General features: G+C 38.9%; 1 long non-coding RNA gene across 1 annotated transcript in view; it reads right to left on the reverse strand.

Annotated features, from left to right (window-relative positions):
• Window positions 1-13,620, reverse strand: part of LOC144930762 (uncharacterized) — a 30,467-nt gene extending 16,847 nt beyond the window's left edge. Inside the window, exons 1-2 of the long non-coding RNA XR_013636119.1 lie at window positions 13,487-13,620; window positions 13,109-13,221 (exon numbers count right to left, since the gene is read on the reverse strand). This is a non-coding gene — a long non-coding RNA (uncharacterized LOC144930762). The remainder of the gene's footprint in view (window positions 1-13,108; window positions 13,222-13,486) is intronic.
• Between the last annotated feature and the right edge of the window lie 1,694 nt (window positions 13,621-15,314).

Here is a 15,314-nt window from a genome sequence, read left to right on the forward strand (position 1 = left end):
TTTCTTTTAGCTCCCTTCGTGCACTGCCACGTGTAAATGCCTGTTGTCCTGCTGAAGTAAAAGATGGCTAACAGCTCTTTTTCTAGAATCTCAATTGATAACCTTGTAACATATTAATCTCTTAATATACCCTTTAAAATAATGGATCAAAAATGTGCAGTGTTTTATGCTTGCTATGCCCCCAGGAAAATCTTCTCTACAAGGTGTGTAAAGTAGCAACCTCATAAAACGAAATCACCATCCGTCTATCTCTGCCTCTCTCTCTCTTAATGACAGATGTGTGTGCACACACACACATAAACACATACTTTTTAGTGGTATAGGACTGAAGCCAGGGGAGTCCCCAGCTGCCTGTTTAGTACAGCTTTAACTCCTCCCTCCACTGGTGGAGAGGCATAAAAGAGAATTAATTTGGATTAAAGTGGTCACATGACTTGCCTTGGATCTCACTAGGCCTGATGCAGAGGCCCCTGAAGTCAGAGAATCTTTCCATTAACTGTCATGGGCTTTGGATCAAGCCCATTGTGAGTTTGACCGGGCAAGAACAAAACACAAACAGGAGTTAATGTGATGACTATATAGGTCTCACTTATAGATTTTAGATGGGATGAAAGCGTACAATTAGTGCCAAATTTTATTTCTGATGTTAACATAAAACCAGGTCATATTTTAAGGTCAAGTGGCAGATAAACATTTCATGAAACACATAAGGACAGGTCAGATCAGAATAAAACTAAACATGCATCTTTTAAATAAATATCTTCATTGCTTGTGATTTCCCCAGTTTAAGTGAGAGTAGTTAAATACATGGATAAAATGCCAGTAAATAACTGTTGACAAATCAGAAAAAGAAACTTGCTAAAGAACAAGTGCATAATGGCTACGACTAGACAAATGTCGTTGAAAGCAATGCAATAAAATGTTCCAGCCAGAGCCAAATGAAATAAAGATGAGCTGCCGAGCAACTAGTTATTCTTGCTAGGGGCTTGTGGGCTTCTGAAAAGTGATCTTATCTAGTGAACAATCAACTTTCCTCCCCAGGAATTCAGATTAATTTAATCAATTAATAGAGTTTCCATTTTAGCCAAACAGCAGCAAAGTAGAGTTTTATGTAAATTCCTCAAGCTTTCTTTTTACCCCTGGAGAAAAATAGGAAGTGACTAGATAATGGGCTTTTTTTTTTAAAAAAAAAAAGTTAACTAATATTTTTAAAGGTACAAAAATGACTACACGTGAGGTATTTGATCTGCTTCAAATGATGTGTAGATATTGTTATCCTGAGGCTTAATATACTTGGACTGGACAGGTCCAAGAGTAAGGCTGAAGCTGGTAGATGCATGCCTTTAAACTAAGCACTTAATCTGTAGATGAAGCAGTTCCTGCAACTGTACCCGCTGTTCTCTAAGGAATGTAATCTGAGCAATAAATGTGAGTACCATCTCCTGACATAATGACTGGTTCCTATTACCCCCTGGGACGAGGCAAACACTACAGCCTGTAAAGTGTTAACAGGTCCCAGCTGGTCATACGGGTGCTCAGGGTAAAGTATAAAAAAAAAGGGGAAGCTGAGCCAAAGGAGAAGGGTGTCTCCTCTCATTGGGAATTATTGCCAAGTGCATTCCAATTTATTTGCTTTTGTTGTCTGACCATTTGGGGGAGGGGAAATAAAAGATCCCTAAGGAAAGATCTATATAATAACTAGTGCTTGAAGCTTTATTTCCCTTCCCTGGCTATTGAAACTGTCCACCAGTTTATATCCAGATTCCTAAGCCGGGAGAGAAGCACTAGCTCCATCATGCCTAGTCCTTTGAGTAAAAGGATTAGGGAGGAACAGTGTTTGATTTTATACTTTTTCCCCTCTATCTCCCTGTATGTATATGTGTAAGATATCCCATTCAGATTCCTGAGCAGGGCACCTGTATGGAAGGGGCCCTCCATCCGTGGATCTCTGCCTTCTGCACAGAATGGACAGGGTCAGCTGCCTCTGTAGCACCCATATTTAAGTTCTGACAGGGCTCACCATGGTCTGCACTCCACACAGAACAGGAGGTAGAGTTGGGTAGCCTGGAGGGAAGACAAGACTAAGCCATGGGTGGGGGTTGTATGTAGTTCTCTCCAGCTGCCATTACTCAAAAAATACAATACAGCTGTATTATCATTTCCATGAAGCTACCACATGCCTGGTTCTGGCTTCCCCAGGATCCACCAGGCTTGAGGGAGAGTTCTATAGACTGTTTCATGAGCAGAAAAATTATACACTTCTGATAGAATGACTGGGGAGGAATCCCATATGGACATCTTCATAGAGCTTTTTTTTTTAAGGCTGGGACTTAAGAAAAACCAGAGGAAAGTCTGCTTTCATAGAATCCATCCAGTTTTACACTGAGCTGGGATAAGACTTTTAGAGTTTAGGCAGTGGTGTATGCTGTGCAGAAATCCACAAGAAGGTTAATGTAACAGTTTTTGTGCATCACTATCTAATTTCTTTGCCTTAAATTATGAAGCTGTCAAGTAACCTGGTACATAGGTTTACAATTTAGAACTATTCAAATTAGTGTATATGGACATATGACTTTGCCTTGAAAGATGATGTTTTTATCTTTGCAAAACTGGAGAATTTCTTTTCACAATGGTTCATTAGTGCCATTTCTTTTGATGCACATATTCACCCTTTCCCCTCTCTTCTTCCTACCTCCTTGCATAAGATTCTCATTGTGCTTTGGATTTAAAAAAAAAAACAGTATGGCAGCTTTTCAAGCAGCTTTTATATCAAAACTATGTGAAACTTTACATTTTCCTTTTTTTTTTAAATTATTATTTTGATACCATTCAAAACTGGCCCCAAAATTATGCAAAAGGTCATGTACATGAATGAATCTTTTAACGTCCCTTATCTGAGTTTCATGTTAGTAATAAAACCCCAATCCAGGGAAGTTTCACTGTTTGCCATTTGTTGCGAACATTAGCTGCAGCTGTAGTGATCATGAATGGCTTATACAATGTCAGTAGTTTTGGTCTGATTTCAACTAATTAACCCTGAATTCTCCATATCCTCCTCGTACTATAATTCTTTCACATCTCAGCCTGTTTGGTATTATTGTGGTTGTGTTGTTTGTTTGATATTTTTTCCCACTAGTGTGTTGTACCAGTTTATAACAACTCAATTAGATCATCACAAAGTCTACTGTTTCTCAGTAAGGATCAAATCAATTATCTTAGATTTTCTTCCATAACTACACTCTTTGTGATGTACTTTCTCTCTGCTTGTTCTAAACGATTCCTTTTCAAAATCCACTATATTCGCCTCAAGGTATTTTGTAACGACCAATCCAATGCTTGCCCTAGGTGAGGTCAGACCGGTGAGATCAGGCCATCTCTCTGTTGATTTATATGCAGTTCCCCTAACAAGATACCAAAGCATTCTGCTGCCTTTTTTCATTGCTGCTATACTTGAGATTGCAAGGCTGTGAAATATCCCTTACATTATGGCTGTCAGCTTGCTTTCTCATTTATCAATTACCTGTACTAAATTTCTGCTTGAAGCTTTTAATCCAAGACATTTTTTTGCATTAGAAAGGAGTTGGTCATGCAATCAAATGGTATATACAGTGAAACCTTTGAGAAAGAGGCCAACTACCTTATTCATCACTGGTGAAAAGCTACTACCCAGATTACCTATGGTGAGACTGCTAGAGTCTGCTCCAAGAAGAATCAAATGGTAAGGGTTGGTTTTCTCAAATCACCACTCCACCTAGTGGTAAGACACACCCAACACTTTCATTCAACGCTACACAATAAATCAACTTCATTTGATTTTGTACCCATTTTACCCTAATCACCAGTCAGCCAATTCAGTATCTGCCTTGTGATCAGATTACCCCCTTCGTATTGGAGCATTTATCTCAGGAAGTACAGGAGTTCAGCCTGGAAAGATTGGAGCTCCAATAAGCTGCAGGAAACTCTTATTCATGTTGTGAAGGAAAGGAGAAAGGGACTCCTGACACAGGCAGGTACATCATTGCATATTGCTTGTGGCTCAATTTATTGAATCAGATGTTGCTGGCACAGTTTATTGCTAGCAAAAGACTGATCAAGGGCAACTGTCAGTTGATGTCATGAATCCCTCCCCCTGAGTTCATCAGGCTCTGGGATCTATGCTCACTATGCCTTACAGTACCTCCTTCTGAGACTCCAGGTGAATTAGGTATATTCTTCCTTATCACTATGCAACATGACCCATTCAGATTCAGTCCTTGTTCAGCTAGTGACATATCTGGGAAAAGCCCTGCCTAAACAGCAATCTACTTAAAATATCAGTTGTTACATACCACACAGAGACTACATGCTCATCACCCCCGAAAAGTGATTGAAATGAAGAACAGAAATCACTTCTGAAATGGCTAAAATAGTTTCCTCAGGGTGACAAGGTCTTAAAAGAAATCAACTTCTGAGCAGCTGGACTACAAAAATCTACATTCATAATAAAAAAAATCTACATCAGATCAACATTCATCCATATGCAAAAATAAAAATACATTTAAACATCTCATGACCAGTGGTCCTTATTGTCTTGCAAACAAAGCTGTTGAAATATTGTATTAGGACTGGGTGACAGGCCAAGCAGTTCTTCCTTTGGAAATTTCTGCCCTTGACAGAAAAGTTCCTTTCAAATTTATCATAATAACAATGAAAATAATTTTTATATAGCATCTGTATCCATATAGGCAATTTTTCTCACAATAAGTATCCCAGTTCCTAGGTTAGTGACTTACCATTGGATTCACCCTTTCTCTGTGTGTCCTATTGACACTAAAGCCCAAAAGAAGCTCTGCTGGTCACTTAGGAGTGGCTATTGTGTCTAGGATCAATTCCGAGAGGTCATTGTTCATGTTGGAGAGGTAGCCACTTGATACAGATGATTTATCATTGAAAAATACTTGAAAGCCAGGGTGGTTGCTGAGGGCAGATGATCTCTTAATAAAGCTTGGACCTTTAACACAAGCTTCACTGTAATATAAATTCCAAAGATGGTTGGAAAAAATCAAAAACAACCATCAAAAAACAAAACATTTTTTGTCTAAATTTTCCAGTTTGGTAAACTCAAATTGTTTTGCAGAGGTGGTTAGATTTCACAAAAGTTATGCAGAACCGAGGCAGGTTGCTAGGGAACTGCTGGGGAGCCTGCGTTTCCAGGATCCATGGGTTGGAAGTTGGGGCTCCATTCCCTTTCATGGAGAATTTCAAATTGTTTTGGCTTTTGTTCCAAACTGGATTAAACCAAATTTTGAAATATCATAATCCTTTGTGAAATTGAATTACCCTTCTCTGTCCAGCTTCAGCAAATTCTTTTTTATTTTAGTTTGTTGTTCTTAGATATAAAGTGCTGCATAAGTGCTCAATAGTTTTACTTAAGGTTTATGGTGCCTTTAACCTCAAAACCACTGATCTCATTGTCGAGGTCCAGGTCCAAAATGGCTGCAACTTGTTAACAGCTGGACAGTGTTTGGGGGTTCATGTGAAATCAGTTGGTGATCTTAGTCCAGTTGTCTGTAGATGTGTCTACATCATGTAAACCCACAAAATGGGCTGCCTTGCCTTGCTGTATACAGTCTTGAAACTCAGAAGGGAGGGGAAGGACTGAATGGCCATGGAGCGTGAACTAACTTCTTCTTCTCCTAGAGTCTCGTCCATTCAAACTGGAATATAGGGCTATGTGGGAGAACCTATCCATTTTGTACCTGTTCTGTGAGTGAATGGAGGGCTTCATTTTCCAGTGCGATTCATAGATTCCAAGGCCAGAAGGGACCATTGTAATCATCTAGTCTGACCTCCTGTATAACACAGGCCATAGACTTCCCTAAAATAATTCCTAGACTAGAGCTTTTAGAAAAACATCCCATCTTGACTTAAAAATTGTCATGTTGGAGGATTTGCCATAGCTCTTGGTAAATTGTTCCAATGGTTAATGTTGCCATTTTGGCCCCTTTCTTACTGCTTACATGTACCTTTTAATTAAAAACATGCCATTTTGTTCATTAAAATGCCAAAAAAATGCACATACAAAGCAAAATGACTGAATTACACCACTAGGAAATGAAATAGGGAGCAGGTTGAGTGTTATGATGTTGGCAACAACGAGGTTCAAGGATGCCAGACAATGAAGATAGGAAAGTTTAATTTTAAACAGTGGGAATAAGAGACTGAGTGACTCAGGGAAACAGGGACTTAAGAAGAAAAAAGGCCTGGAGAAAGCAGCTGCAACAAGCAGAGCTAGCGACGAGGGAGGAAGGAAGGGCATAGGTGCCCACATGCATTATTGCCAGTTTGACAAAGACTCCAACATCATCACAGTGGGATTTGTTCCCTTCTATATAAAAAAGACAACTGCAATGCAATCTGCTGTTTGTGTACGAAAAGTGTTAGTGGAGAGCAGGACTATGCACTCCTGGGAATATTTGCTCTAAGAAGACACTAAAACAATAATCATAAAAAAATGGAGGGAAAATGTGTGAAGCATGCAGCAGGCTACCAAATAGTGGGGAAGATAAGGGTACAGCTGTGAACCCTTCACTTCTAAAAAGATAGGGAGGAAGCACTAAGAACAAGCAGGCACAGGAAATCTGGGGGAACCAGATTGGAGCAGTCCCTCCAAGAATCTTTGAAAGGGACTAGATTTACCTCTTTTAACATAAAGAGTTAGCCCTAATGAATTAGCCTCTCAAATAGGGTATGAACCAACTCAGTGACGTCAGTGGAAAGATTCCCGTTCACTGGAATGGGTCTAGGATGAAGCTCATCAATGAGCCTCTCAAATAGGGCATGAACCAACTTAGTGAAATCAATTAAAAATTCCCATTCACTGGAACGGGTCTAGGATGAAGCCCATCAAGGGCAATGCCAAAAAGGGGCATTGTTAAGGCTGACAGGCACAACATTTGATTTTTGACCTACTATGTTTTGGCTGCATATGAAAGGCCCTGGTAATATCTCTTTTTTCAAAGCAAACACTTTCCTAATCCTTTCCTCTAGGAAAAATAAAGATGTGAGCCCAGCTTCTGTGAGCTTCCTTATAAAAGAAAAAAAGACAGGTAAAGAAAACGGTTTTGGTAGTAATAAAGTAATTATAATTATAATTAGCACATATTTAGTGCTTCACATTTTCAAAGCACTGTACAAACATTAGCTAATGGATATTTGGTAAGTAAACAGATTTCAAGCTTCCAGGAGAATTATTATAAACTGTGAGAAAAAATATTTTAAAACATTCAAGTGACTTGTTCTCATTGTTCCTATATTTACAAGGTGAGTAATCATTGCTTCACCTGTATCTTAATTATAGTAAGAGATTTTTCTATTGCCTATTATATTACTTAAACTTTTCTGTCTTGAACAGGATCTTTTTAAAGTATATCGTGTGGAGATAAGGTAAAGCTTTTTAAAGCCCTTTATTGTTGTGGGGAGCAAATATTGAAATAATGAAAAGCATTATAATGATCCTAATGATAATCATACTTTTCTGCACAATAGTGACTTTCATCTGAGCTTTTAATATGCATATTAAGACCACAATAATACAAGATGCTTTGTGGAAGCATAATCCTGCACTTGCAAAGAACTGACAGGATCAGCACCTAAGATTAAACTTCAGGACAAACTATGAGGTAAGTGAGGAATATTAGAAAGGTCACATCACCTGACACGAAAATGCAGCCATTTAACAGCACACAGCAACACTACATGGAATATGCCAGATGCTCAGCTGGTAGGTGTATCTCCATTCATTTTAATGTAGCTACTCCAATTTACACCATTTTAGGAACTAGTCCACGCTCGATCACCTGCCCAAATTGTGAGTCTGATCTGTGTGTTTCAATGTGAACACTAATACATGTGTTAAAGCTGTGTGAGGGTTGGGGGTGGAGTTCCCCTCTAATTATTGAAGACTTACCCAGCTCTGAAGTAACCAAATCTGAATGTTTTACCTCAAATTCATCTCAAGGAGCTGATCCTTCAATCTGATACATGAGGGTGGACCCTCATATGAAACACTATTGACTTTAATAGGAATGTGAATGGATGGACTCTGACATCAATGTGTATTACTACTGAAGCCACTGAAGCTCCACACAGGCACAGGGGTCCACATGAGTGTCTTGGACTGCACCATCGAGGTGTATGTTAGGAAGTTAAGAAGTACACAAGAGTAAGCTGCATTAAGAGCCAGACATGTTAATGCCCATAGTATTTTGTTGACTTCAGAACATACAGTATTTACCTTTCTTAGTGCTGGGACTACAGTAAGTACCATGGTAAGAACTGAAATGTGGTAAATATTCATTTTTAATGGTGCTCACTATATAACTAAATGAAACTGCAGAGGTAATGTAGGGGAGAGAAATGTAATAACTTGAGCTGCTATTTGGTCAAGTTACTGAGATTGGCACCATCACTCTTATGAAAGTTGCCCTGGGGTTTTAATCAACCACAGCAGGTTAGGAGGATTTTAGTTTTACCTCTCAAACTCAATACGTCCATTGGTTCAGCTACCCCTACCTTCTATTATGCTGACATGCTGGGCCTCATTCTCTTCCTACTTAAATCAGTGTAAGCCCATTGATTACAAGTAGAATTATTCTTACTTTACACTGCTGCAAGTGAGAGAAAAATTAGGCCCACTGACTCAGGAGGAATAGTGCCACAGACTGAATCTCCAACACACCAAGTATTTACCTAGTCCAAATCCTCTTGGCATCAGAGTCTGAGGTAGGTAAAGACTTATTGTGGGGTAATTCTTGATGTGAGTCACCAGCCTCTTTTTTCTTCTGCTGCTGCTTGACTTCAATATTTTTTATCACATATAGTTTTTCTCCCAGTTCCTGACACACAATTCCATGCTAATGGTTCCTCTGATTCATTCGTATCCTAGTTTTCTTTTATTACTTGTACACGCTTACCTCTTCCTAATCAATTTTCTCCTTTCTAAATATCTTCAGCTTTGGCAACTATACAGTAAGCCTTTTTCACATGAAGTGATTAAAGTATTCAACTTGCTTGCTTTCTTCCTTCAACTTGTCTGATTCAGTTTATGCTCTGAGCAGTAGCTGGGCAGTGTGTATTTCTTGTTAAATTCTCCAGATTATGGGTGATCTCTATATTTGTTTCTCTTCCAATTGTTTCTGCTTCACTATCCATGAACAATATGTAGTATTAACACGTGTTAGCAGTTTGAGGGAAACACTAAGCTACCCTCTAGCTTCTAATACATATGAAAATGACAACTGCCTCTCTTCTCAAGGATTTTACCTTGTGTTAGTTACCATGTGGTAACCAACATAAGGTAAGAACACATCTTTTTTTTCCATATGCGTTTGTACAGTGTCGACCATAGTGAGTCCCTAAACTCATCTGAGAACTCCAGAAACTACTATGATAAAATAACTAGTAATAATAATACATACCTTTTGCATTTTTCAAAGGGTAATTTAATTATATCCGTGTCTCTTTTAGGCAGATAGAGCTAAACAAGTTCAAATAAAATAGCAACAACTAAAACCCTAAACAAATAAACTGAACTGACCTGAACAGCCTGGGTTTTTTTAGCTTTAAAATACTTAGTAAACAACTTTACCCACTATTTTTTATTTTTGTTTCTTACCTGAGTATTTTTGCATCAAGGCCCAGGACATAAAGAAAAAGTACTACAGTGGAATTTATAATAATAACAACAATAATAATGATAGTGTGCTCCGCTCACTCCAATCAAAAGAAGAAAGCACTGGACGTTTCATGCCAGAGCTTGATCTTGGGGCTTCTCCAGCCTAATTTTGCCTCTAAACTTTGAGGGACTTTACCTGGTCTCTCAACCTTTTCACATCTGCCTGTCACAATTGTAAGGACAGAAGAGAGTGTGTTACATTATTGCCTGAAGTATTACAAAAGAGAAAAATCCCCAAAACTTAAAACTGAAGAAAAAAATGTACAGGGGGAAACAATCACATATATGTTGAGACTGAGTTTCCGTTTCAGCCCTTAGGCTTTAGATAAGAATCTTTTTTTTTTTTTTTTTTTAAAAAGAAGCCTGATTTTTATACCTACTGAAAAGATGCTAAACTTAGCTAGTAGGCATCTTCAGCCTGCCCTTCAGCAGGGAGTGCTGATTCATCAGCAGTGGGGTTTCCCCACTGCATTCTGCCCAGATCTTCTCCTTAGCATTGTCAGGCTGACTGTCAGAGAAGAAAAGACTTCTGCCTCATGTCAAAGGGCTGACACGCATCAAAGTGATAACACTTTTTACCCAGAGAACCTTTTAGATGAGGTCCATGAAGCAATAAAGTAAAGGATGATAAAGAGGAAAATGTTGGAGGTGTTGGGGGCTTTTTGCACTAAAATTTGGCATTAGAAGGTTGTTATTTTATCATTTTTCCCCTTTTTACTTAATAAAAATTCCTTCAACTTCCATGAACTGGTTTGCTTTTTGGGTTTGAGCCAAAGCCCACTGAGGTCAACAGAAACCTCTTACTAACTTCAGTGGGCTTTGAATCTGGCCCATAGAAGGCCTGAGACTAAAAATTTAACATGATTCAAAACCCCAATGGGGGTTACATTTGTGTTTTTGTTTGCTTTTAATTAATGAAATATATATGAAGTTACTTGAAGGAAAAATAGAAGCTGAACTCATGAAAAAATGCTCACCCAAGCAGTCCCATTGACTGCAATGGTTGAAATGTGCTTAATTTATACTTCAGTAGGACGACTCATATCAATAACTTTCCCAGTCTGGTTCTAAATGTGCATGAGCAGGCCCATTGCTTTTTTAAAAAAAGCTGATTTCATACTAATATAACCCAGAGAGTAAATAGATTTCAGAACATACAAGTGGCTACTCAGGTTGAAATCATACTGCACGTGAGTTGCAAAATGGTGATTTTTTAATGTCACAAATATATGTAGGTCTCTTTCTGCCTAATTCTTTTAAAATTATGACTATCTCAGCTTTGGTGGAATACTTGTGAATTGAAAGCTTACATTTCATTGCAGTGAGTGTAGCTTGTCATAAATATAAAGGGAAGGGTAAACCCCTTTGAAATCCCTCCTGGCCAGGGGAAAGCTCCTCTCACCTGTAAAGGGTTAAGAAGCTAAAGGTAACCTCGCTGGCACCTGACCAAAATGACCAATGAGGAGACAAGATACTTTCAAAAGCTGGGAGGAGGGAGAAAAACAAAGGGTCTGTGTCTGTCTATATGCTGGTCCTTGTCGGGGATAGACCAGGAATGGAGTCTTAGAACTTTTAGTAAGTAATCTAGCTAGGTATGTGTTAGATTATGATTTCTTTAAATGGCTGAGAAAAGAATTGTGCTGAATAGAATAACTATTTCTGTCTGTGTATCTTTTTTGTAACTTAAGGTCTTTTGCCTAGAGGGGTTCTCTATGTTTTTGAATCTAATTACCCTGTAAGATATCTACCATCCTGATTTTACAGGGGGGATTTCTTCATTTCTATTTACTTCTATTTTTATTAAAAGTCTTCTTGTAAGAAAACTGAATGCTTTTTCATTGTTCTCAGATCCAAGGGTTTGGGTCTGTGGTCACCTATGCAAATTGGTGAGGCTTTTTATCCAACATTTCCCAGGAAAGGGGGGGTGCAAGTGTTGGGAGGATTGGTCATTGTTCTTAAGATCCAAGGGTCTGGGTCTGTAGTCACCTAGGCAAATTGGTGAGGCTTTTTACCAAACCTTGTCCAGGAAGTGGGGTGCAAGGTTTTGGGAAGTATTTTGGGGGGAAGGACGCGTCCAAACAGCTCTTCCCCAGTAACCAGTATTAGTTTGGTGGTGGTAGCAGCCAGTCCAAGGACAACGGGTGGAATATTTTGTACCTTGGGGAAGTTTTGACCTAAGCTGGTAAAGATAAGCTTAGGAGGTTTTTCATGCAGGTCCCCACATCTGTACCCTAGAATTCAGAGTGGGGGAGGAACCTTGACATAGCTGATTTTCCTTCCTTTTTCTGAAAAGCTAAAAATGTTTTAATAAGCCAATATACAGGACACATTTTGGTTTACAGATTAATATTCACTACAGAACACTCCCACTTTAATCACAGGTTCATTGCAACTGTAAAACTTGAGTGATACAAAATAAGAAAACAAAATATAATCTTTATCAAACGTGGCACAACCTAGAAAAAGCTAAGAACCAAGTTCCAGTGTTTTTTAGATTATAGAACTCCAGCACCATTTTCAGCTGTCAAACATTCAGAAAACTTCTCTTTAACAGCTTTGCACAGATATTTTCCCCTTCAATCAGGCATGAGGAATCCAATTATTTAACATTTGAGGTGTAGAACAACAATATTTATGTGATAAGGCAAAAAGGAAACCTTTAGCAAAAGGGTGGTTTTGTTGTGTGTTTGAATTTCTTACATTTCATGAAGAACAAGAAAATGTAACAAGATGAGCAAAATCTCTAAGAAAAAGAATGGTGGATTAAAAAAAACAACAACCCAAGGTAAATCCATAAATTTACCATAATTTCTGCAGTAATTCCTTGTCCTTCCCTAAATTTACTATAGGAAATGCCTTAAATACGGCAAATATTGAGGTTATCTAACTGCAAATACTTAGTTATCCAAGACAATTGGAAAGTGTTAATGGCCTATTATTTTGGTCAAAAATTAGAACTTATGTCATAATTTATTATACAAATTGCGTGATTCAAGGTGAATGTTTGGATACGGTCGTATTTGTTCACTAAGATGAAATTAAGTGAATTAAAAATAGAGGTAGGCTTGAATATAAATACCCTACTTCCTCTAAAATAAGCCAAACTACTGCTAGGAGTTTTCAGCAGCACTCATTTAGGGTGAATAGTGGCATCAAAGAGAGGTATAGTTAAAGTGCAAATGAGTTGGATTCATTTCCAGGTGTTCATCTTAACAGATTTCCTCCTAAGACGAGTACATAAGCAGTGTATTTAACTACACTTCAGTTGAAATACACCTGAAGAATGGAAATTGAATACACTATAGGTAAATTGTCTCTCTAATTTGCCCTCTGTAGGCATTATTGTATCTTTAGCTACTTCATTCAGGAGGGTCACTGCAGTGGAGAGGGTACCTAGGATCTGATCTTGCAAGATGCTGAATGCCTCCATGTTGTTGTTGTTATTCTTTCTGTTGCAGTAGAACGTAGAAGCCTAATCAGGAATTGGGGCCCTCTTGTGTTAGGTCCTGTACAAACAAGTAAAACAAAGACACTCTAGAATTAGGACAAGATTCAACAGGAGGCTAAACACATGGGGTGAAATCCTGGAAGTAAATGGGATCAGGACTTCACCCATGGGTTTGGGATAGGGGACAAGGTACAGTAAAGATGACAGTGTCACCATGTGTCCAGGGAGGTTTTGAACTCCCTCGATACCCATGATTTCAAAAGGACTTGAAGGCACTAAACAACTTAAAGATCAGGCACTTAAATCTATGTTTCTAGACTCACCTCATTTTGGGATGCACATGCCTCAAGGATCTCAGTCAGGAAGAAGAAAAACGCACCAGGGTCACTGCCTTACAAACACTGAAGAGCTTGAAAACTTCTGGTCCAGCTGCAATTAACACAACTGGTACTTGTGGAAGTACCGTAAAACTTACCACAAGCCACACAGAGAGCAATCTATTAAATCATGTCTAGGGAAAAGTTAAAATTATTCACCAAACCCTCTCCTAGTGTAACTTCACTGAAATCCAACAAGTCACTGTTATATTCCAAAGGGGACAAAAGATTACTGTTACTTTGAAGGGATAGCATTGCCAAGACATGCTGCTCTTTCTTCTCAGACTTAAGTGTCTGTTGGTTTAAATTTCATTAAATATGGAAGTCTTTATTTTTAATTAGCTGTTTCTCTGTGCTTACCAATATTTATGGAGGTGCTTTCTGTTAAAGTCATGAAGAGTGAAATAAGAATAAGAAAACAAAATACTATTAATTTTGTTCAACCATGTCTAACAACTCAGTCAGGTTTCAGAAACTGAAACTGTTTTTCCCTTTTTCTTTTAAAATTAAAACTGCTATTTCTTGTGTTTCTTGACTGTTGAATATCAGATGAAGACAAGAGGCTGGTAAAAACACATGGCAAAACATGGTAAAAACACAAAAGGGGGCTAAGGTGAGGAAAATCCTCTGTGAGAATCCCCCAACGCTGCTCTGTTGAGGGTTTGTGCCTCCCTCCTTCCCCCCCCCCTTGCCCCCTATGGGTCATGGAACTAGCCCTCTAACCCTGCAGCTCTTCTGGGGTGAGCAGAAGGCCAGAATCATCTATGCAGCATCCCTGCAAACACCAGAATCCTCCTGCCCCATAGCAGCATGGTTCTGCTGGAGCTATGACACAGAGAATGTGCCCTGGAGGCTCCTACAAAATGGGGGTCTCCACAATGGAAGGGATTCTGTGGAAAAAGACAATACACATGGGTCAATGAGGGGGTTGATATGCAACCCCCTGGTCCAGCCACTTGCCCTATTCTGATCCAAACCCAGAGATGACCCTCCACAGGGCATGGAGGAAGGAATATTCCATCTCTGTCAGTTCCATGTAGTCAGGATTCTGCAGGGTTTGAGTGAGAAATGGGAAAGTTGAGGAGCAGCATGCTACTCGTAGGAATATAATATTTGTATATCCATGCAAAAGTCAAATACTGTTTCAAGCAGCATTAACTTCTATTGCATGCCTTCATCCTTCTCAGAGATAGGAATACTGCTTTCAGGAGAGTAAAAGAGGCCTGGCAACACTACAGAAAAGCCAGAAAATTGTCTGGAATTCCTTTCCCTATTAATGACAGGTTTCAGAGTAGCAGCCGTGTTAGTCTGTATCTGCAAAAAGAAAAGGAGTACTTGTGGCACCTTAGAGACTAGCAAATTTATTTGAGCATAAGCTTTCGTGGGCTAAAACCCACTTCATCGGATGCATTCAGTGGAAAATACAGTAGGAAGATATATATATACACAGAGAACATGAAACAATGGATGTTATCATGCACACTATAACGAGAGTGATCAGTTAAGGTGAGCTGTTACCAGCAGGAGAGAAAAACAAACACACACCTTTTGTAGTGATAATCAAGATGGGCCATTTCCAGCAGTTGAGAAGAATGTGTGAGGAACAGTAGGGGGGAAAGATAAACGTGGGGAAATAGTTTTACTTTGTGGAATGACACATCCACTCCCAGTCTTTATTCAAGCCTAATTTAACGGTGTCCAGTTTGCATATTAATTCCAATTCAGCAGTCTCTCGTTGGAGTCTGTTTCTGAAGTTTTTTTGACCTGGTCACTC

Source organism: Lepidochelys kempii, chromosome 7, assembly GCF_965140285.1.
Source record: "Lepidochelys kempii isolate rLepKem1 chromosome 7, rLepKem1.hap1, whole genome shotgun sequence".
NCBI classification, from domain to species: domain Eukaryota; kingdom Metazoa; phylum Chordata; order Testudines; family Cheloniidae; genus Lepidochelys; species Lepidochelys kempii.